This window comes from Bombina bombina, chromosome 5 (genome assembly GCF_027579735.1).
Source record: "Bombina bombina isolate aBomBom1 chromosome 5, aBomBom1.pri, whole genome shotgun sequence".
NCBI classification, from domain to species: domain Eukaryota; kingdom Metazoa; phylum Chordata; class Amphibia; order Anura; family Bombinatoridae; genus Bombina; species Bombina bombina.
This window is the reverse complement of record NC_069503.1, coordinates 311675994-311701618: the sequence shown is the minus strand read 5'-3', so window position 1 is coordinate 311701618 and position 25625 is coordinate 311675994.

Below are 25625 nucleotides of genomic sequence, written 5' to 3'. Positions count from 1 at the left end.
AGGAAATATACAAGGCAGAACCCGCCAATCCAAAGGAAGGGACTGTTTTTTGGTCTAAGTTAAACTTACCCAGAGTTCCGCAACAGGAATTACAAGATTTAAATTTACCAATTACAATTCAAGAAGTAAGTAATGCCATCAACCATGCCAAATTGAATAAAGCTCCAGGGCCAGATTGTCTTCTGATAGAATTTTATAGAATTTTGCATGAAGAAATAACCCCCACCTTATGTAGCTTATTTAATAGCTATTATAGATCCCCAGCAGGGTGTTCTAAATATTTTACTGCATCTTATATTTCACTAATTCTGAAAAAAAATAAGGATCCAGAGAAGGCATCATCTTACAGGCCCATATCATTACTAAACTCAGATTATAAATTGTTAACAACAATTCTAGCCAATAGACTACAACCTTTGCTTAAAGGGATTATTCATGAAAATCAGGTGGGTTTTATGCAAGGGAGGAATCCGGTTAAGAATATGCGGAAGACTATGCTTATTTTAGACTACTTCTGGAATAAGATCAAAGAAAAGGGGGGGGGGAATGATGGATTCTGCCATACTAACCCTCGACGCAGAAAAAGCATTTGATTATATAAGCTGGAGTCATTTGTTTACCACAATAGAAAAATTTGGGTTCACTGGGCACTTTAGTAATTTTGTGCAGCTAATTTATAGTAAACCAATGTCGTCTATTATTATAAATAGCTCAATTACAGACTTCTTTTCCCTTCACAGAGGCACAAGACAAGGGTGTCCATTATCCCCTCTATTATTCAATATCACACTCGAGCCTCTGGCCATTGTGTTACGTGAGCAACTAGAGGGTATTAGTATAGGGAAACAAAAGTTTATTCTGTCATTGTATGCGGATGACTTGGTGGTTTTTTTTAAGTAATCTTAAAATTAGCCTGCCGAAGCTTCTAGAAAATATACGACTCTTTGGCTTAGTGTCAGGATACAAAATTAATCTGACCAAATCAGAGTTGCTTTGGATTACGAAACCATCAAGAGTTACTGTTAAACACCCCTTTAAAGAAACTAAACAGATTAATTATCTAGGTATAATACTAAGTAACAATCCATTAGAATGGTATGAATTGAACATCTCAGGTTATCTGAAGGAAATGCAAAATAAATTAGATTCTTGGAGTAACTTACCGATTTCATTAATAGCATGGGTTATGTTGATAAAAACAATATTATTCCCGAAAATGCTGTACTTATTACAAAACATACCAGTAATTCTTAAAAATGCAGACATTAATAAGTTTAATCAGATCTGCTCTAAGTTTATATGGAAAGGGGGAAAACCGCGGATCGCCATAAAAAGATTAATGAACACTAATCTAGCAGCAGGGCTAGCTTTTCCAAATATCAAATATTATAATTGGGTTACCTTACTAAAATATGCCATTGATTGGATCACTGAAATAGAACATGTTACTTTCTACCAATGCGAATCCAGTATCATTGCTCCCTTTGAGCTTAAGGCCATATTGCATTGCCCAATCCGGAAATTGCCTGGTAATGTAGATAATTTAATGACGTTCAAGAATATTATAATAGCATGGCAAAAATATTGTGGTGAAATTCAGATCAATCCATATGTTACAGAATTCCTACCAATACAAGGGAACCCTGGATTTCAACCGGGATATAATAACCAAGTATTCCAGGGGTGGAGAGACAAGGGATTAAAATATGTTAATCAGCTATTAGTAGGGAATGGAATAATAGAGGCATTTAATAATATTGCCTGTAAATATGGAATACATAATAAAGATTTCTTCGCGTACTTACAGATTAGACATTACGTAATGGATATTCAAAGAGAATATAAAGCCAAATGGAATAGCGGTCCAATTGCGGTGGGGATAGAAATATATCAAGCAGGCAGATTTTCAATCTCAACTTTTTATAACATATTGAATACGCATACCATATTAAAACAAATTAAGTACATACATTTAATATGGCAAAGATATTTTCCGGAGATTGAGCTATCAGTTATACAGGAGAGCCTTAAGTTAATCAATGATACCTGGGTCCCCACGGCATGGCGAGAGTCACATTTAAAAATATTATATGATGTATACATCACTTCTGAAAAGTTGGCCATTTGGTATAAAAAAAACTCATTTTTGCACAAGGTGCAGCAAAGAGCGTGCAGAAATTTTACATTGCATGTGGCTATGCCCTAAGGTTTTACAATTCTGGAGCAAGGTATGCTATTGGCTGAATGAAGTAATAGAGACAAGAGTTAGAATAAAGCCGCAAGATATTTTCTTTTTAGTTAGGTATTCTCCCATTGCCAAAAATTATAAACTCATTAATATAATACTAATTTTAGCTCGCAATATCATACTGAAAACATGGAAAGCCACACATCCACCAAAATTCTCCGAATTTAAGAAAGCGGTAATTGCGCAAATTATACTAGAACAGTATAATATACAGAACATGAATAGTGAGCAAGTACAGGTATTTTTTACTAAATGGGAAGGAGTAGTTAAAGCATTACCGAAGACAACTCAAATTCAATTGGTTAAACCACTGAGTTGCTCTACTTTTGTTATGCAAAACATTCTTGCGGGGCGGTTTCCACGGGGGTGGTCAAGCGACAATGACAGTAATATTGGGGAGTGATGGTTGGTGGGGGGAGAGGGAGAGGGACAAGTATTTTTTTTTATTTATTTATTTATTTATTTTCTCTTTTTTATTCTGCTGGAATGAATGTTGTGTGTGGGTGGGGATTCTGCTGAAGGGACCAGACCAGTTCGATATAGGACATCATACTATAAGGTGACAGCTTTAGGTCCGATTATTTCGGTCTTTCTGAAGATAAATAGAACTATGTTAGGATGTCTGGGTGAACAATTTAACAGAGGGTAAAGGGAAGGCTGCAATCAGCAGACTCCTATCTTTCTGTTATAATGTGGATTAGGATGCGTTTAAGGAAGATTAGGATGTGCTTAAGGAATAAGAAGCGATGTAAATTAGGTCGCAATTCAAGATTAATAGATATGATTAAGTTGAGCTTATTAAGGATGTATATGAAGACATGTATATGAGAAGATATCATAATAAGCATCCACTATGTGGTAGTGTTAATACCCTCTTTAAGTCTAGAGTTTTTCTTTTTTTTCTTTTGTTTATTTTATGTTGTTGTTGTGGTTCATGTCTTAAACAAAACAAAACAAAAAAACAATAGTGTGAATACATTAACATTGTATGGTTATACTACATTGTAAAACTGTGTCGCTGCAGAAGATCTGCATTCTTGCCCTGCGTGGTAAAAAGACATGTACATTATTTTGTTATCCATTTTTGTTATAAAATAAATATTTAAAAAAAAAAAAAAAGATCAGCACTTTTCAATGATAAAAAAAAAAAAAAAAAAAAAAAGGATACAATAAATTGGATTTATTAATTTATAAGATTGGATTTATTAATTTATAAGATTGGATTTATTAATTTATAAGGTTGATCACGGTTATTTTATTCATCACGTATTTTTATGATATTTATCTTTAGCATCTATTAATTTTTATATATAAACACCATTTTAGTTTGTGGATTACTAATATTTGCACTTTATGCACTTTATGAGAATTAACTTTTTGCACAGCATTTATATATCCCTTCATTATTTATTAATATAAATAGCACATTAAATATTAACATTTTGCACATAACTCACTAATGATAGCCCAGATATCAACAATTACAACATAACCAACTAGCAGTAGATTCCTTAAGCTTTAGCGCCCTCACTCCCACCCCTTATTTTATATCATATACACATGTTCTGTGCAACTGAAGCACCATGCATGCTCAGATAATTAGTAATGCTTGTAATATGTCAGCAATGATGCAAGATGTGTAATCATCAACTCATTGCAATCCACTTCTGGCTCTCTCAGTCCACTGCTCACATTTATTGTTGCACAAACAAATGCTTTTACAAACCCACCCCCTGCTCTTGTGCAACCAATCGTGCAACAGAAGGGTCTGTCAATTACCTTGTACAAATGAGATTGTGGTGATTTAACTCTGAGGTAGTGGAAAAATGATGGTACATGATGCTTGAGCAAACCTGCACCACAAAGGCCAAACCCTACCTCATCTTGATGAATGGAGCTCATTTAATGCAATACATCTAGCATATGTACATATTTTCCAAAAGCACCCATTGAGTAGCGTAAACATTTTTTCTAATACATTTGCTTTTTTTAAAATGATTCTATTCAAAAATGAAAAACACTCATGTTATTTCAATTTTGACCGCCATATCCTTAATTATTGTGTTTATGGGTTGTACTGTTCTGTTTGGCAGCTGGGCAATGGCCAGCCATATAGATCAATCACTTGCATATTCTTATGACACAAAAACAATTACTGAATATGGAGCTCAATTACTATTTTACTGTTATAGTTAAATCCCAGATACCACTTTGCATTTATTTGCATATATTACTACCACTTCTGTTCAATAATCTTTAGCATTGTATTATGTTATTTATAGATATCTCCACAGTACAGTAACTCTACATTTTTCCAGAAGCTGATCGAGTTTAATATTTATGTTCATTTTCAAAAGTAACCAGGCTTACCCCAACATTTAAATGTCTGTAGCTTGTTTGATATATTACAACATAATTGCCACCTGTCTTATCTCTGAAGTGTTCGACACAGATTTTTAAGGTAGAGTGCTAAATTTGTAGTAAATGTGAACACTAAGCTGATAATGTAACGTCATTGTCATCTAAAAAGAAAGGAAAAGAAAGAAACTGCTATATAAGTATATTGTGCTGATATTTACACAGACAGATGATCCAAATATAACTGTGTTTCTTAGATGCATATTAAATATCATTGATGTAAAAAACACACACTGGTGATTTCAGCTTTTAGCTTAATCACTGCAGTAAATGGGTTTTAGTATTACAATAAATATTCTTGTATAATAATAAAAAGCCACAACCATCATAATCAAGAAAAAAATAATGATATATTGCAATGAAAATGATTATTTTTTTATGTCCTTTGATGTCCTTCTTTATTGTCATTTTACTCATTTCTGCAGTTTTCAACCTGTGACTGAAAGCAGCTAATAGTGTTCCATGAAAATAAACATGATGGTTTGGAACAAGCAGGACGCAAAAAAAACATTTTGTTTAATGTAATCATTGAAAACATTGTATAATAATAAATTGGAATTCTATAAATTAAAAAAACGACTTCAAACATAACAATCTATTTTAATTTGCTGCATAATCTTTAGATGTCTGCAGTCACATTACACTGTACAGTTCCTTGGAAAATATAATTATTTAAAATCTGTCAATAATAACTTCTGTATCAGTGGCCCTATTCTCTCATTTATAATAGGTTATGTGTCTTTTCAGCTATAATTGATATTTTGGGCTAGATTACAAGTGGAGTGTTAATTTATCACATGCCCGCAAACAGGCAAATTTGCCATTTTGCGCACGCGCAATAAACAACCGGCCATTACAAGGCGCTGGTTATTGCTACCGGGAGCTCTTTTGTTAATTTTTTAAATCTCCACCAAATGCCCCTAAAATATAGTGTAATATACTTTATTACAAATAAAGATTGTAGCATCTTTATATTTTAAGAAAATAACTGCAATAAGCAGTTATGAGGGTTTAAGTTGGCAAGTGTGGGGTGTTAGAAAAAAAACGGCACTGAAAAGTGCCTTTACATAGTGGTCTATGGAAATTGTGTGCTCCCAGTAAATATATATTTATATGCTTATATGCATATATATTTATGTGTAAATATGTGTATATACACATATTAACACATAAATATATATGTATAAAGTCATATACATATATATTTACAATTTGCTGCCATCGCTGTGTGACTTACCCCTTTCGCTGTGCTAGTTCTCATGCCGTGTCTCATGAGCGTAATGCTTCCCAACAATGTGTATGTGAGCTTGTGTTCATATTGCGCTCAACTTGTAATTCCAGCACACATTTGCATTACAATGAATGTGTATGTTATATATATATATATATATATATATATATATATATATATATATATATATAATGTATTTAAATAAAATGTCCTGCTGGTCAAAAAGAACTGCAAGCCAAAATAAAGATATTAGTATTAGTTAGCTCACTAGTTTGGCACTTTCATCGAACCAGTTTAGTCTAAGAGTAAGGAGTCCAAGCTTCCAGTTCCAGAAGATAAGCTTTGCTTGGGGTACTATATGTTGCCTAATTAATTTATGGACAAAGAGTCTGAAGGTAGCATGAAAGAATCACTGGTGTCTAGACCGATTAGGGGAAAAAAGTCTGTGAAGTATTGCTAAATAAGTATTGTGTATTAGGTTGTGTAAAAACCTCTTGTAAACATTTAAGAATTGGCTAAGAATTTGTTTGGGATGGGAAACTATTCTATCTGACATATTTTAGATTCAAAGTACAAAATATTATATTTTTTTAAAACTAATATCCCTGAATATTTAAAACCTGGGTAAGCAAAGTGATTTTTCTATTGCTAGTTCCTGATAACTTTGTAAAGATTTAAATTTATATTTTGGGAACTTTTTGGTGCTTTGCTTGTATGTGAAATATTGAAATTTCCTAGAGTTAACTGGAATTCACAAACACATATACACACACACAAATACACGTACACAAACACGCACAAAAAAACACACACACAAATATACACACAAAGACACACACAAATACACATACACAAACACGCACATGCACACGTACATTCTGACAGATTACAACAGCAAAACAATGTATTTTATATTAACAATATGACCTTGTTGTCTGCAGACACAAGCCCATATTGTCTCCTCCAAATAAGGCAATTGAGGGGTGAAGTTTGGCTATTGAAAAACAATTGCATCAAGCAAGATATAAATATGTTTTGAAAATGTTTAGACTTGGCTGATATATCATTCTATAACAAGACAGAATAAATGTCTTCCAATTACAAGGTGCTTACTGCCCTTTTAATATGCAAAAGTATGTGATAAAATTACTAGCTTTATTGCAAACTCATGACACTTAAATTTATAGGTAAACCTTTTTTTTTATACTTTTATGTATATTGATAGTTTTTTGTGGCACAGAATGTTAAAAACATGCCATGTTGGTCTGAGGTGGCAATTTTTTTTTATCATGCAACCAATAATTATAGTAAAATATTCTCTAAAGGGAAATGTACCAGAAAAAAGCAAGCCACTAAAATAGCTCAGTGAGGTCATTACCTCGGTCATTTTTCAGCAGAAATATTAAAATGAAACCAGTCTAAGAAGGTTAGCCTGCTAACTTTAATGTTGCAATTTCATTTAGACCAGTAGGTTAAAGAGTATTAAAATCGCAGTAGTCACTCCCCACTAATTGGGGTTACTAATGAGATGTATCTCCGTCCTTTAGTTACAGAGGCAGTCTGGTCAAAATTAAACATTCATGATTCAGATAGGGCATGCAATTTTAAACAACTTTCCAATTTACTTTTATCATCAAATTTCTTTGTTCTCTTGGTATTCTTTGTTGAAAGCTAAACCTAAGTAGACTCATATGCTAATTTCTAAGCCCTTTAAGGATGCCTCTTTTATCAGTGTATTTTGACAGTTTTTCACAGCTTGGCAGTGTTAGATCATGTGTGTCATATAGAAAACATTGTGCTCACTCACATGGAGTTATTAATGAGTCAGCACTGACTGGCTAGAATGCAAGTCTGCCAAAAGGACTGAGATAAGGTGAAGTCTACAGAGGCTTATATACAAGGTAATCACATATATTAATATAACAATGTTGGTTATCCAAAACAGGGGAACGGGTAATAAAGGGATGATCTATCTTTTTAAACATTAAAAATTCTGGAGTAGACTGTCCCTTTTAGATTCAAGTTTAGTAGAAAGACCATTTTAATTGTGTTGAAAAATATGGCATTTACATGTTGACATTATCTTTCAAATGCTGTACAGAAATGTTTATGAGTTTTATGTCCCTTTTACTTTTATTGTATCTTTTCAACATATACATATTGCATGATTAAGGGCTAACTCCCGAAACGTCTGTTTTTACTATGAAGTCTGAATAAAAGAATAAAAGAAGCTTTTATTTGAAAAGTATTGGAGGGCTTTTGCTGTTTTGGAACTTTTCAACATATACTGCCAGTTTCTACTGTTATTGATTTTTTAGATTATAAAATAAATATATAATTTATAATAAAATGTGAAAAGTAACTGATAAGATTGAATTTTAAACGTAACTGGTATTTTGATCTTAATTAAAGAAGATTTAAATAAATGAGGACTTTATTGTATATAATACAAAGGCTAATAACTTGAAAGAGCATAGTCTAATAACTTTGGCATCACTGTTTTATTTGTGTTTAAATGCTTCCCAGATTGTATTTTTGTAAATAGAAATAGGATGCTAATCATTGCTTTTAATCTCCAAAACACAGACTGTCTTTTTTACATTATGATATCATTTTGACATCAAATATGTTTTTGTCAATTATCAGCAAATAGGAAATGTGATTTAACAATGAATGCTCCAGTGAACTATGATTATATCTAGCATAGCTACGTTAGGCATGCTTTCAAATGAGCACTGTAGAAATACTATAATTGCTACATGTCAAGGATGACTGAATGGTTCTATCGAAGGGGAAATAAAGTGCCAGCAACTCCTTAAAGGCAGCTATATTTAGCATGACTGCACATATGGTGTGCTATCTCTAATTTGAAACATTTGTTCATATACAGTGCAGACAAAAGATTTTATTTCACTTTAAGTTTGACTTTGGTCAATGAGAGGTAAACAATGATTATGAACCAAATAGGCACCAGTGAAAACTGTACAATACACTGCATGTCTGTATACCAGAAAGCATTATCTGACAATGTGCTAGCCAGTAGTTCATAAAAGGAAAGAATGACTTATGTGATTCAGATCAATGGACATGTGGTAATTGACTAGCATATGTTAAAAGGTTGAATCAATTTAATGCCTACTATTTCTTGTGCAGTATTCCCTTTAGTGCTAACGATTTAAATGCATCACTATTAGACAATGTTCTGCAGATCATTTTCTGAGACATAGTGTCCTCTTTGTTAGTTAACACAAACTGTTAGCTTTCTTTGATCATTTCTGAAATATGTATATATTAAACAGTTTTTATGCATTAAACACATACAGCAACAATCTTACAAAATACACATGTAAATAGTGTAATGTCTTCAAACTTGCATGTATCTTTAGTGATATACATCAAATTTTCCTTTGTACATTAGAGTCAGCATTGATCTGTATGGTCCAATTATATTCTCAGATATTAATGATACACTGCACAAAGGGAATACTAAAGACACTGTATGTTTATCACCTACTGGAGATAACAGCTTTTAAATATATTTGATTACATCTTTTTTGTATTTAAGAAAACTAGGAAAAAATGTTTACATCTATATTGAAACTAGTAAGAAATATACATGCTGCATACCCAAGTAATAATGTTCGCTGATAACTTTCACAGATATATTCGTGAACAGGGATAAGCCTTTAAAAACCTTACAAAAAGATGTAGGTTTATTCAGCAAAGGAACATCAATTAGAAATTGAAGAACTGAATGATATAATTATTTGACTTGCAGTTCTTTGTGAAGTCATGCCTCTAATATTTAACATCGGTATACAAGAGGCATCTGATGTTGATCTTCTTTATATAAAGGTACATTTAAATAATAGACTAATTTTAATACTGTTTGTCAATGGGTAAGCATTATATAAAACATCTTTATTTATCTTGAGGTACATTTTCATTATATATAAAGCAGCTTCATAACCATGACATTTACATATGTGATTACAAACAAATAACATAACCCTGCTTAGTGTTATTAAATTGCAAATGTTTTATGGTTTGTTGATAGTCACAACTCTAAAATACAGGAAATTAAAATGTCAAGAGACTAACATCAAAGTTCTTATTTAATAATTGAACACAATATACCATTTCACAAAGAAAGGTATAAATATAAGCTGAATAAATTCCTAATATTACATTTTTAGTAACTATAAAAGGATAATGGAAGCCACTGATTTTTTACAATAAAATTAGTGATAAATGGTAGAAGGATATGTACAATGATGAATGTGTCTCTGCTTTCATAATTCAAGTTTGGCTTTAAACACTAGCCAAATGAGAAGTCTAGCAAATTAATTGAATTCTGCATTTTCTGTGTAAGAAACTGACTGTCAAATTAATATTCTGTTCAGGTTATTCTAAACCGCAATTATTTTAAACAAGGGTTATATTCCAGTCAAATTATCCTTCATAAAACCAAGACAAAACTGTGATCATATATTTGCAATAAATGTAAATGTTTCCCATTTTTTCATGAAAGATAAAAAAATTTAACAACAATAATTGCTTTCCTACATTTTATCAGTCTGTCTGACTGCCTGCCCGTCTGCCTGTCTGTCCTTCATCTGTCTGTCTATCATTTTGCATGCACATAAACACACTGAGGCCTATTTATTAAATGTCTTGTGGACCTGATCCGACAGTGCGGATCAGGTCCTTAAGACATCGCTGAATGCAGAGAGCAATACGCTCTCCGTATTCAGCATTGCACCAGCAGCTCACAAGAGCTGCTGGCGCAACGCCACCCCCTGCAGACTCGCGGCCAATGGGCCGCCAGCAGGGAGGTGTCAATCAACCCAATCGTACTTGATCGGGTTGAATTGTGGCGATTCCTGTCTGCCTCCTGAGAGCAGGCGGACAGGGTTATGGAGCAGCGGTCTTAATATTCTGCTATTTTTTCAGGACTGCTTTTCCTTTTAACAGTCTCATGCCTATTCCACAAGCAGGCTCACATGCTCTTACCTTACCCTTCTCCACATGCAGTTTACATTGGCCCCTCTCTCCTTTCTTCTCCATACCTTAGCTCTCATGAACTACTTTCTATTTTAAAATCTATATCAATAAACTGCACCACCTCACAGAAATATCCCCACTGCTATAAATCTCATTCGACATCTTTCCAAATCCTGGGCCCACCCTCATTCCCACCATTACCCAATAATGCACTCCTTATAATACTTTTAATAAAAGCAACACACATAACCAAATTTCCATCCAATGCATCCCATACGCACACACTCCTTTCACTTGTGCACTATGGAACTCTCGTTCTGTCTGCAACAAACTTAAAACCATCCATGAACTGTTTATATCAAATGCTTTCACCCTTTTAGCAATTACCGAAACCTGGCTATCTCCTTCTGACACTGTTTCCATTACTGCTCTCACATATGGTGGTCTCCACTTTAGCCATACCCCGAGGCCAGGTGAGAAACATGGCGGCAGTGTTGGGATCCTGTTCTCCCCCTCCTGCACTTAACAGTACCTACCTCCAATCCCATCTCTCTCCTTCTCCTCCTTTGAAGTCCACTGTATTTGCATGTTCTCCCCCCTCTCCCTCAGAGTGGCAGTCATCTATCTCCCTCCTGGACCGACCTCCCAATTGCTTGACAACTTTGCCACCTAAGTTCCTCACTTTCTCTCTACAAATATACCAACCATAATCTTTTTGGGACTTCAACATTCCCATTGACAACCTATCTGCCCCTGCTACCTCTTAACTTCTTTCACTTTCCTCACATCTTCTTTCAGTCTCTCACAATCCACCCTATTCCCTACTCACTGTGATGGATACTCCATCGACCTGGTATTTTCCTATCTCTGCTCTATATCTGACCTAACCTGTCGTCTTTTTCCCATTTCAGACAATCACCTGGTCACCTATAATATTAATGCAACAGCTAAACCCACTTCTCCATCCCGCCCCGCTCCTGTAGAAATCTACACACTGTGGATTCGCTCCAATTTTCAAAAATCATTCAAGATCTCCTCCCTCACACTTCCACTATAACCTGCCCTGATCTCGCTACAGCCCACTATAACAAAACTCTCTCCTCGGCCCTAGACACACTTGCCCCTCCCAAACTGCACAAAACATCACGCCATCAGTTGCAGCCCTGGCACTCTCAGCAAACACGCTATATGCAAAAATGCTCCAATACTGCTGAGCGTGCCTGGAAAAAAACTCATTCTTAACCCAATTTCATACACTATAAGTTTATTCTTGGTTCATACACTTCTGCCCTTAATTTAGCCAAGCAAACCTACTTCTCTTCTCTTATATCTTCTCTTTCCTCAAATCATAAACGACTCTTCTCCACCGTTAACTCTCTCCTCTACCCACCTGCACCACCATCCCCATCTGTCTTTAGTGCTCAAGACCTGGCAGACTGCTTTTTAAACAAAACATGTACTATCCAAAACAACATCCCAACACCAACCTGCAAACTTCCAACAACAGGCCTAGTTACTCCCTCTGCCACCCTCTGCATTTTCCATCCAGCCACTGAGAATGAAGTCTCTTAGCTACTTACTTTTTCATGCCTCACTATCTGCCCGCTCGACCCTATCCCATCCCATCTAATACCCCCCGTCTTCCACCCTCACTCCTGCTCTCACTCACATCTTCAACATATCTCTCTCTACCAGTTCATTACCATCTTCTTTCAAACATGCAAAGGTCACTCCCATACTCAAAAAACCCTCTCTTGACCCTAACTCTCCTGAAAGCTACTGCCCCATATCACTGCTTCTGCTAACATCAAAACTCCATGAAAAACTAGTTTACAATCGCCTAAACCATTTCCTGTCCACCAACTTCTTGCTTGACCCCCTGCAATCTGGATTCTGCCCCTTTCTGCTAAAGTAATGGCCACTACTCCATACTCATCTTACTTGACCTCTCAGCTGCCTTTGACACAGTTGACCACCCCCTCCTCCTACAGACCCTTAGCTCTTTTGGACTCTGTGACACTGCTCTTTCTTGGATTTACTGTTATCTTTCTCACAGGTCTTTTTCTGTGTCATTTGCTGATGACTCCTGCTCTCCAATGCCTTTGTCTGTTGGCGTACCTCAAGGATCTGTTCTGGGTCCTTTACTCTTCTCCATTTATACTTAGTATTTATGGGTAAACTTATCAACAATTATGGCTTCAAATACCAACTCTATGCTGATGACACCCAGATATACCTCTCCACCCCCGCTCTCTCTCCCTCTGTCCTTTCTCATGTCAGCGACTGCTTATCTGGTATTTTTTCCTGGATGGCCTCTCACCACCTAAAGATTAACATGTCCAAGACTGAGCTCCTTCTAATCCCAGAATAGCAATAAAATGTGATACCGGACTGTATTTTTATGAGTTAGATGAGGCAATAAACAGTGCACAGAAGACCAGTGATATAATAAACCATACCACTGATAAAAAATGTATAGCCTTATCCAGTATGAAACAAACTGTATAATCCTGTGTTACACCTTTGCATGCTGATAACAGGTTATGCTTTGTTTTATCTACGATATACTAATAAAGTGGATGTTTTAATTACATTTCATCAGCCTTACTGTCGTCATATCATGGGTTAATGTCATTCGCAATGGTGTTGTAAACCCTGTATTTCCTTCTAATCCCCCCTTAAGCTCTACGCCAACTTCTGACTTTTCTATCTCTGTTGACATGTTGACAGCATCACCATCTCCCCATCACCCCAAGTCCGCTGCCTCGGAGTGACACCCTTCAATCCATCCTAAATGCCTCTGCTAGGCTAATCCACCTTTCCTTTTGCTCTGTATCTGCTGCACCTCTCTGTGAGTCCCTTCATTGGCTCCCCATTCACAGCAGAAATAAATTCAAAATTCTCCCCCTTTCATACAAAGTGCTCACCAATGCCACTCCCTACTACGTATCATCTCTAATCAACAAGTATACTCCAGCCCACCCATTAAGATCCAATAATCACCTGCTCCTTGCATCTTCGACTATCACCTCTTCCCATGCTAGACTGCAGGACTTCTTTCATGCAGCACCTACCCTCTGGAACACTCTCTCTTGTCCTGTCAGGCTTTCCCCTAATCTCTCTTCTTTTAAATGCTCCCTGAAGACTTTCTTTGTTCAGAGAAGCCTACCAACCAACTCAATAATACATTAATTTCACTTACCTAACAGTTCCCTAATCTAACTCTGCATTAACATCATTCTCAATCTTGCAGTCCTCACCTCCTACCCTTCTAAACCTCCTACCCTTCTAGATTGTAAGTTCCCACTTGAATAGGGTTCTTAATTCCTCCTGTATGTGTTTGTAAAATTTTGTCTTGTCTCTTACAAGTTTTATAACATTGTTTTATCTAAATGGACAGCGCTGCAGAATATGTTGGCGCTTTATAAATAAAGTATAATACTAAAAATAAATAATTATAGAGAGCAGTTTTGTAATATGTATTTACTTTAGGGACACATTTGTCATTTGCTCAAGTTTGGTCAAGAGAAATACATTAAGTTTCCTATCACAACATTATGATCCCCTTCACAATATGTTAATACTATTGGCTTCAGTTATCAAATGCCAGGTGGACAAGGTTGCTGTCTACCAGGTATCATGGCTGCATTCTTTGCCCATTGTTATAATTGCACAACTTGCAAAATATTGTGCAACAACACCCCTTGCTCTTGCATAACAAAAAACATGGCTTTTCAATTATCCCAGTTGGACCTGACCAGGAAAATTTAACTCAGAAAATACAATTTGATAAATAGAGTCCTATGAGTACTTAAATCATATACTTTAGGCATTAGTACCATTTATTAAACTTTAATAACCAAATATTTCTCTTATAATAATAATAATAATAATAATAATAAAACAAAATTATAATTAAAAGAACTAAAGAAAATACAGTGAATGACAAATTATCAGATTTTAGAGTATTTGCAAATCGGTTATGAAATATCAAATGGGTCTATCTAATTGCTAAAAGAAATTTGTCAAAGTCCACATGCATATTCTAAAGATTTGATGTGTGAATGATAAAGAAAGTTTCATTTGTAGGGGATTTGATCTGATGAACTTGTTAACAGTTACCCTATCTGTAAACCCACAACTATCTATTTATAGACTTTGACAAATTTGTTAAAAATCTATGAGCATACATTTATACTAAAATGTAGTAATTGAGATGTGACAATATAGGTATTTATAGGTTAGAACAATCTATTTATATTTAAGGATTTTTAAAATTACATAATGGTAATTAAAATAAATAAATAAAAATAGTTTTGTACCATTCTGGTATTTCTGTGGCATGAAAGCATTTTAATCAAAACTTATATCTGTTACCTACAGCATATGTATCTTTGTACTATCATCCCCTGAATCAATTTGTGGAGGTTTTCTACAGCTTTTTTTCCGTTTTTTTTTTAAACAAGCTTACAAAAATTGCAGTTTTTATATTTCAAGTTTAGTCACATGTAGCTTTTCATTAAATAACAGCAACATATTCTCCTCTTCAGGTTATAGTTTCAAGTATGATTGAATCTCTCATTTGCTTTTCCTTCTCAATTATGTATCTTATCAAATAGATACTGTTTACATTTAGTATTCATCTTAAACATTAGACTCTGGAGATATTTTTTTCAAAACCTGCAGCCTCTTTAAAATACTATTACACAGAGACAAGGGGTAAAAGAAGAAATTAAATTATGAGAGATCCAGATTAAATATACTGCTTTTGAGAAGGCCATCCTTTCTGTGCGCTTGAGAGAAAACAGTGAATATAACTTTAATATAAATTTACTACATAAGATTATTTTTTTCACTTACCAGAGTTATTAATGTTCTCAAAGGAAACATAGATTTTAGTGAAAGAACAGAAAACATTGCCCACCTATCTGGTAGATTACAAGTGGTATGCTAACTGTTTTGCACACTTAGGAAGGAGAACTCGAATTACAAGTTGAAACAAGTGAACGCGTAAGCACAATCATGAAGTACAGTCACACTCATGATAACACTGTCTGATAATTATTTTTAAAAAATAGTGCACAAAAAAGTTATAAGGGATCAAAGATATGAGGCTTATGATTAAGACAGTTTAGGGCTGAAACGCGTAAGGCACAACCCTAACAGATCTGCATTCTACTTGCATTTTTTCTTTTTTAAGTGCCATATATTTTTTATAGCAAGAATAAATTGTTTTTTATCAGCTAAAGTTTCTTTTTTGATTACATCAAAGATATAAGGTGTCAGGTCTCATGCAAAGGTCTTAAACATAGAGATACATACATATACTGTACATGCCTATATACAGTATGTATATGTTTAAATATGTATATGTATGTGAATAATGTTCTGCTCATAGCATCTAGATTGTAAGTTCCCATGGGAATAGGGCCCTCAATTCCCCCTGTTTTTGTCTGTAAAATTTTGTTTTATCGTATTGTTTCTCCATTGTACTGTTATCCTTGTACCCATGGGCAGCACTGTGGAATCTGTTGGCGCTTTATAAATAAATAATAATAATAATAATAATAATAATAATAAATAGAAGAAAAAGTTATTCCTAAATATATATATATATATATATATATATATATATATATATATATATATATATATATATATATATATATATATATTAATTAGCTTGCATTTGTGTGTGTGGCTGCAGTTGTGTGCCTGTATTAGGGACTCAGATACTTTGAAGAGACCTTGACGTGGTACCTGAGTTTGTCCCATTTAGTCAAATGCAGTAACTAACTCTTCCAGTTTTGCTTTTTAATCCTAGCTGAGAGCCTGTGAGTGAGTGCTGGACTTTTTTATTTGTGTGTTGCAGTGTCTGTTTCTGTAATTCACCAACAAAAAGGCAAGTATCTGAGCACTCGAGGGGCAAAATAATGTTAAGAATACAAGGATAGCAATCCTGATGCATTTCGTGCCCTCTAGTGGTGCTTAGTCATAGGAAATTCACCCTTTGGACCTGCACCCAGGCAGGCCCAGGGTTAACTGCATGTGACTCTGTAAATAGTGTAGCTTTATGTGAGTGCGATAGCAACCAAAGCTGAGCCTGTTTATGGGTCATGGGATGTGTACCCAGTCCGGTTTGAATGTGCTGTCCTTTCTCCTTGTTTTGCTTACACCCAGGGTGATTACATAAGTCTGTGAACCCTGACTTATTCCCAGTTTGATTATTAGCTTGTATTTGTGTGTGTGGCTGCAGTTGTGTGGCTGTATTAGGGACTCAGGTACTTGAAAGAGACCTTGACGTGGTACCTGAGCTTGTGCCATTTGGCCAAATGCGGTAACTAACTCTTCCAGTTTTGCTTTGGTTAGGTGAAGAACATTGGAATGTGAAATATTCATATTTTCATGTTGGTTTAGCACACTTGGGAAAATGCGAGTAGTGTGTTTATTAATTTTCTACTTTTTGCTCTTCATTGAATTCTAAGGGGGAATACTTAAATGCTGACATGATATTCTAACTTTGGCTTTTTGCACCCGTCAGGTTACCGCGCAAAGGAAAACTTTTTATTTTAATCTTGTAATACGTGTGCTATCCAACAAGCACAAACAGCTTACTTCTAGTGCAGTTAATTCATTAGCTGGAGCGATAAATAATGATCCACTCATTTTCTAGCCCTATGTTTGTTATATATTTTGTGTTTTATCTGCCCTTAATGCGATTAGAAAAATATTTCAATGTCCTAAATTTTTAACTGACAAGGGAAATACAAACAACAGTAATGAAAAAGGCATGTGTTCTTAATATATCATTTAAACATAATGGCATTGATTTGGAAAAGTAATGTTCTATGTATGTACAATATATCTTGAATATTAGCAGCATGCTACGTCCAGTGATATAATAATAGATGCAAAGGGGGATTCTATATATAAAATCGATAGAAGTCCTGTAACACATCAAGTATTGTGTGTTTTCTGGATCCAAGTGCTAGGTTGTAAAATATATAATTTTACCCACAGAGCTTTTCATGTTTTAGTGCATTGTTCTGGCTTTAGAAATTTGGCATGAGAAGTCAGTTCCAAGAGATGGATGGATGAGAAATTACATTACAAATTACAATAGCAGAGCTTTTCTTTGTGTCTACAAAGCACCATTAATTTATTCCTTCTAGCAAGTGAAAAAGAAAATGTATAGTTGAATTTTTCCTTACTGCTGCTATACGTATTGTATTATTAATCTAATTTTCCATTTTTTTAATTTAGTATTGATGCAAAATCTTATCTATCATACCATTATTACTTTTTTTTAATTGATCCTGATCATTTCCTTGTGGATTTTATAACAGGTCTCATTGGTTAAGATAAAAGGCAATTTAATATTTTTAAAATGTAAATGAAGAAAAAATATACCAATTGATTTGAGAGTTGGATGAATATTATAAGAGATTTTGCTGTGCAGTATATCATCATGTTTTGCAGGAGTAAAATATCTGGACATTGTTAGTACTAAATGGTACTGTCATTAAAAATAATGAATACAGTGGAAATATATTAATGTATAATACATGTTGTTGTTGTTTTCCGAAACCTCAAAAACTTGATATTAAAAAAGGGAATTTCAAGAGTTTATCACTAGATAATGGGTTTTTAGCTAACCTTTTTACAAATGTCAAAGAGAGAAAATAACAGGAATCATACGTGTCAGTACTCACAGAATTGTTTTATCAGAGTCAATTGTGTTCTTTACTTTTTAGTTTCAGATGACTATTGTGTTTTATATACTTTTTTTCAAGTTTATTTAAAGGAACTTTTTGTTATTTCATATTCAACTTGTAAAAAAGCTTTTGTTAAACTATAACAGAAATCTGTTTCTACAAAATTAGAATAATTTTGTCCTGGTTATTCAATTGAACTTGTTAAAGTTATTTATTGGATATAGTGACATTATTAATTTGTTTTAATCCGCACCTACTTCATTTGCAGTATTTAAAGGGAAAGTCTACTCCAGAATTGTTATTCTTTAAAAAGATAAATATACCTTTATTACCCATTCCCCAGTTTTGCACAGCCAAAATGGTTGTATGAATATACTTTCACCTTATTGATTACCTTGTATCTAAGCCTCTTCTGACAACCTCATTATCACATGACTATTTATTATCTATTGTCATGCACAACTCCACAGGAGAGAGCACAATGGTATTTATATGGCCCACATGAATTAGCAGTCTCTTATTGTGAAAAGTTAATTAAAAAACATGAGATCAGAGGTTGTCGGTAGTGTGTCTTAGAAACAGGCAGAAATTTTGAGGTTTAAACGCTATTAAAGGGACACTGAACCCAAATTTTTTTTTCGTAATTCAGATAGAGCATGACATTTTAAGCAACTTTCTAATTTACTCCTATTATCAATGTTTCTTCGTTCTCTTGCTATCTTTATATGAAAAAGAAGGCATCTAAGCTTTTTTTCTTGGTCCAGAACTCTGGACAGCAGTTTTTGATTGGTGGATGAATTTATCCACCAATCAGCAAGGACAACCTAGGTTGTTCACCAAAAATGGGCCGGCATCTAAACTTACTTTCTTGCTTTTCAAATAAAGATACCAAGAGAATAAAGAACATTTGATAAGGGAAGTAAATTAGAAAGTTGCTTAAAATGTCATGCTCTATCTGAATCAAGAAAGAAAAAATTTGGGTTCAGTGTCCCTTTACGTATATTAATATAACAATGTTGGTTGTGCAAAGCTAGGGAATGAGTATTCAAAGAAAATAGTACAGACTTAGCATACCAAATATATAAGGAATTTAATAAAGAATGCAAAAAGCAATCACGTTAGCCAAAAATGAAAACTTAATTACAAAGGATTCTAAGTCAAACCCTAAAAGGTTCTTTAAGTACATAAATGGCAAAAAACTAAGAAGGATAATATAGTATGGAGAGTAACATGATTAACAGTGACAGGGAGAAGACTGAGGTACTAAACCAATTCTTCTCTTCAGTATACACAAAAGAGGAACCAATGGAGAATACTTTCAAACAATCTAGAACATACAAACACATACCATTAACTGGGTTATGTCTAGAGGAAATAAAAAAAAATTTGATAATATTAAGGTAAATAAAACTCCAAACCCAGATGGAAGACACCCAAGGGTTTTTAAGGGAACTTAGCACTGTTATAGACAAACTTCTACTCTTACTTTTTCAAGACTCATTATCCTCAGGCATAGTACCCCAGGACTGGCATAAAGCTGATGTGGTGCCACTCTTCAAAAACGGAAGCAGGAATGATCCAGGAAGCTATACACCAGTTAGTCTGACATCAATATTTAAGAAGATACTTGAAGGGATTATAAGGGATTATATTAATGAGTATATTCGTGTAAACAACATTATGGGGCTGATTTACCAAATGGCTGGCAGACATCGCTGCATACGACAGCATACACTGTCAGAATTTAACATTGCACAAGCAGTTCTGTTGAACTGCTTGTGCAATGCTGCCCTGTGCATATTTGCGGCCAATCGGCCACTAGCAGAGTGTGTCAATCAACCCAATCGTATGTTATTGGACGGATTGATGTTTGCAGACTCAGAGGCTGCGACTAGTTAAGGAGCAGCGGTCTTAATACCGCAGCATTTTAACTGCTGAAGGCTCGCATAGAAACAGGGGCCTCAGGGGCCATTCAAACCCTTGATAAAACGGTCCCTATGAGTTCAAATCAGCATGGTTTTATGAGAAATAGATCATGTCAAAGTAATCTAATTAGATTCTATAAAGAAGTAAGTAAAAATATGGATAAAGGGAACTCATTACCAAAGGAGGTAGTGAATACCAATACGACTCTTGTCACTGGGTTTCAGCATTACTGCTCCTTCAACAAAGGATTCCAAGAGAATGAAGCAAATTAGATAGAAGTAAAGTTTTTTTTAAATGGTTTTATATCCCTTTAAATTATTAAAATACTCTTTTAGTCTGTAAGCAGTCCCTAGGTTCTCAAAGGCTATAACAAACCTGTTCAAGTTCAATCAACTATTTTTTTACTAATATCCTTGATCTAAATAAAACATACTTACTAGATACCATATAACATGTATATTGTAGTGATCTGATGACTCAGTTAAAATGTCCAGTATTCTCTATTTTTCGTGTTAATATTTTACACATTCCTTATGTGTTGAAAGAAAGCCTCTTACTTGAAGCTGGATAATAACAAGTAATACAAATTGCTTTAACTATTTCTTCTTAGTTAATGCTTATTCATATCCTTCCTCATAATTGCTTTTTAGAATTATAGATTGAAATGTGTAGATTGACATTACCACATAGAAGTTAGAAGATTTGCTAGTAATAGTCATATTAAAAAATGTGAATGCATGCTAAGCACCTCCCCTTATCTATGAAAAAAAATCCCTTAAAGATATGTATAGGGAACACCGCTTAGTGAGATTTAGATTGGCCTAAGTAAATTTTCACCCAGAAAAGTCACAGAGGTTGGAGAGACTTGATCACTTCAAGTCATTCTTATGTTGACCTTTTTTTTAAAAAAGGTATGATTTTTTTTATAAATTAAACAAACTTTGACCAACTTAAACTAATTTTAAAATCTAATTGATTTAATTTTCTTTTTCACTGTATTTAACTGAGTTTGACACTGTGTAAGTAACTATTTAAGGAAGACAGCTGGGAAAAAGTAACAAAGGTTGGAGAAATTGGCTGCTTCAATTTAGTGTTGAAGGACCACTACACACATTAAAATAGAATAAGAAATAAATGCATAATAAAAAAAACAATGCAAAAGCGGAGCCAATTATCTAAACATCACCAGATCACACATGGTTTTTCACGTTGACTCTCACAGGAAATACCATGGTGGAACTATTGTAAAGAATAGGGCAGTCCCTGCAAGTGGCAAGATGCCTCCTATATAAAGTATAGAGCACTTTAAAAATTAAATCCTGCAGCCAATATAAATCACATTGTGCTGCTTTCTGCATCTAGCGTCTTACATTTGCTTCTATTTTCATATGCGTCTCTTTTTCTATTAGGGTATTAAGTATTTGGAATGTTTTGAGAAAAAATTTCCACCTTCTAAATTACACTGGGATTTTTAAGAGGCAATTTCATACATTTCCACGATCAGCCTATTTTTTGTAAAAAACAACTACAACACTTTGTATTAACTTATAATTACAAACTTCCATATTTTTTGCACATACAGTGTACTTAAATTATTAATTGCACTGTGCATATTTAATACAACTTATTCCTGTGTAATTTTGCATTTTTATAAAATATGATTTTTGGTGAAGAATTTTGTTACGATTTTTGATGCACCATATGAATATATTGTGTTCCTGCCTATTTTTATGTGATAGGTTTAATTATTTGTTTTTCTATCATTTTTAAAATATGAATTTAATTCTGCACTCTTGTAATGTATGCATCTCCTTCCTATACGAAAATGCAGTATACTCCCCTAAGCGAGACACCCTGTGGCTTTATAGAATTCCACCCCGAATATAGAATGGCTGGTGAGAATTCTTATATAATCTCACCAGCCCAGAGATCTTTAGATATTCTGACCATTAGTTTGAATTTCAAATGAGTAGTAGATATTTTTTGGACAAATTTCAGAGTTAGTTCCATTTCTCATTTCTCACTGCATCATGTGAAAGCCATCAACCAATCACAAAATGCATGCACAATCTGTACATTCTTCCACATGCTTAATAGGATCAGGTGCTTCAGAAAATGAGCATATAAGTTAAAAAGATTGTGCACATTTAAATAATGGAAGTGAACTGGAAAGTAGTTTAACATTATGTAAACCAAAACAAACTATAAACTTGTCCAAATTACAATCCAATAAAATACCAAACAAAAACAAAAATGTGATTGTGCACAAAAGGATATATGTGAAATGTCCCAAATCAGGCAGTCCCTGTGGCTCTTTCCAGATGAACCTCAGAAAAAAAGGGGAGAAAGTACATATAGTGAAGTCCTAGAGCTTCGAAATCAAGCTCTAGATTTTCAGGCACAGGAATACTCCAAAGTAGGAGACACAGGCAAAGGTTGAGATCCTAAATGGGTTAAAACTCCGTATGGAAATAATTCAGAAGTGGATAAAAGAATATAACAATTTACTATAAAACCAGGAGGTCACAAGGCATAGATATGTCCCAAATCAAACAACCGATGCAAACAAAGATCATGTTGTCACAATGTATATTGAATGCTGTTATTGGTTCAGTATGGTGCAAGACTAAACTTAAATTTGATTTGAGTTTGCGTGTCCAGTCCTAACCCATTTTCTCACACAACCGATCATGAAAGTGCTGACCTTTTCAATCAGGAGGAATCATTGCAGAATGTTTTCACTCTACCACCTTTGAGGTGAGTGATAAGTTAGAAAGCAGGAGACTTAATACTCCTGCTTCTTAACTTGCAGTTTGCAGGCTCACATAGGTCTGCCCCCCAAGGGCTCCAAGTTGCTTCCACAGTTTAAATGGTGTCCATAGTTAATTTTACACCCAGAAGCAATGCTTTGCTGCTCTGATAAAGAAATGGATGGTGAGTAGGTAGACACATACATTCAAATTACTAACCTAATTGTTCAACCTGGAGCAGCAGTTGATTGTGCCATGTGCAAACATTTGTTTAAAAATAAAATGATCTGATGAAATAAAGTATATTTTTGTAAAATATTCCTTTAAGTTACTTAAAAAAATAAAAGGTAAAAAATAAAATACATATTTAATATTAATCTCACTAATGAATTCTCAGCTTCTAATGCACAATGTAAGGTTACGCCTATGCAGAACATATAAAAAGATTTTAACTTCACATCAGTTTGGTCCAGCTACACCTAAAGTAACTAATTGCACAATAAAATTCAAAAAGTGGGGATGAAAACATACACATGCGAAGATATTTATATATACAGTATATATATATATATATATATATATATGTATATATATATATATATATATATATATATATATATAGCTGAACACAAAACTGTCACTCGCTGTTCTTTCCAAAAAAAATCTTTTACTGTGAAAGTAGTTATGTTTCGGGAACAAAGTATCCCCTTCCTTTGTCCAAGAAACATCACTACTTTCACAATAAAAGACTTTTTTTTGGAAAGAACAGCGAGTGCCAGTTTTGTTTTCAGCTATATTTAATTGCACTAGCACCCTGGCTACTATATATATATATATATATATATATATAGAGAGAGAGAGAGAGAGAGAGAGAGAGAGAGAGAGAGAGAGAGAGAGAGAGAGAGAGAGAAAGTAGGCAATGGGAAGGCACTCACCGTAGTAAAAAGGATTCTTTATTCAAAAGTTAACGTTTTCAGGGTTGCCCCCGTCCTCAGACCAACAGAACAAACACACAACTCACCTATTTCAAAGGAAACCCATCACCGTGTCATTGCAATCAGCTGAGCCCCTGCACGTCTGTCATGCACTACAGGGCATGCGCAAACCCACTATGGAGCACAGCTGAGAACAAACCAAGCCTCTAACAACACCATCACCATAGTAACATCATAACACCACCGTGATACTTTTTAGAATTAAAAACAAACATAGCCGTGAAACATACACAACCGTCCTTAATGCCAGCAATAATTGCAGTACCATTAAACATAAAGATCAGTGTGTAATGAGTCGGATGCTAACTAGGATCATAGAACTGCCGGAGCCAGCCAAGCATTGCCTAGCAACCAAACAACAATATGGACCCACTCAATTGCGTGTAACACACGCCCACAACTTCACCATACTCTGCAGTTAGCCGCAATAATATTTCTTTCTCCATCTCAGAGTTAAAACACTAATATACAATCCGGATCTACATACTTCCAATTCAACCCCAGACACCACGCTTAAGAGCGTAACCATACAACCATCCTCAGTCACATATACCCAACATCCTGTCAAACATACCTATACACACAATATACCCATCCATCCAATCACAACTCTCTAACAACACTCTAACAAACAGTACAAGTTATAAATCAATCACCCCACAACGTAAATATACCTAATACGGCACAATGTATATTATACCATCTAGATTTAAATACAACATGCCAATGTTGCACAAATGCTTTGTATACCCTCAACACTATATTTATTAGCAATAGGGTATTCTTCAAGGGTAGATACTACCAACTTATCTAATATCTCAAATCTGACTTTATGCAATATAACACTCGCCATTCCACCCCCAGTCATGTCAGTTTTTTATTCGGTACAGAGTGACGTGCACCACTACCCATGTAGTGTTTCCTGCTACACTGCCCGTGTGGCAGGTTTTACATGGGAAAAACCCAAGATGACCTTTGAACTAGGATGGCCAATCATAGATCTGCCATCCGGAGTGCCATTAAAAAGGGTGACTCTGAACAGCCTGTGGCCAGGCACTTTGTTCAGAATGGCCATGGTGTACAAGATCTGTGGTACATTATCATCGACCATGTTCCAGCACCTCAGAGAGGGGGTGACAGGTCAAGACGTTTATTGCAGAAAGAGCTGCAATGGATCTATAATCTGGACACAATGCATCCAAAGGGTCTGAATATGACCATGGACTATCAGTGCTTCCTTTAGAGACTGTATCATGATCCTGTCACTGTTTGAGAGCATAGTAACATTGTTGAGTGGATGGTAGTTGCTAGTGTATGAGTCAGTATATGTATTATCTT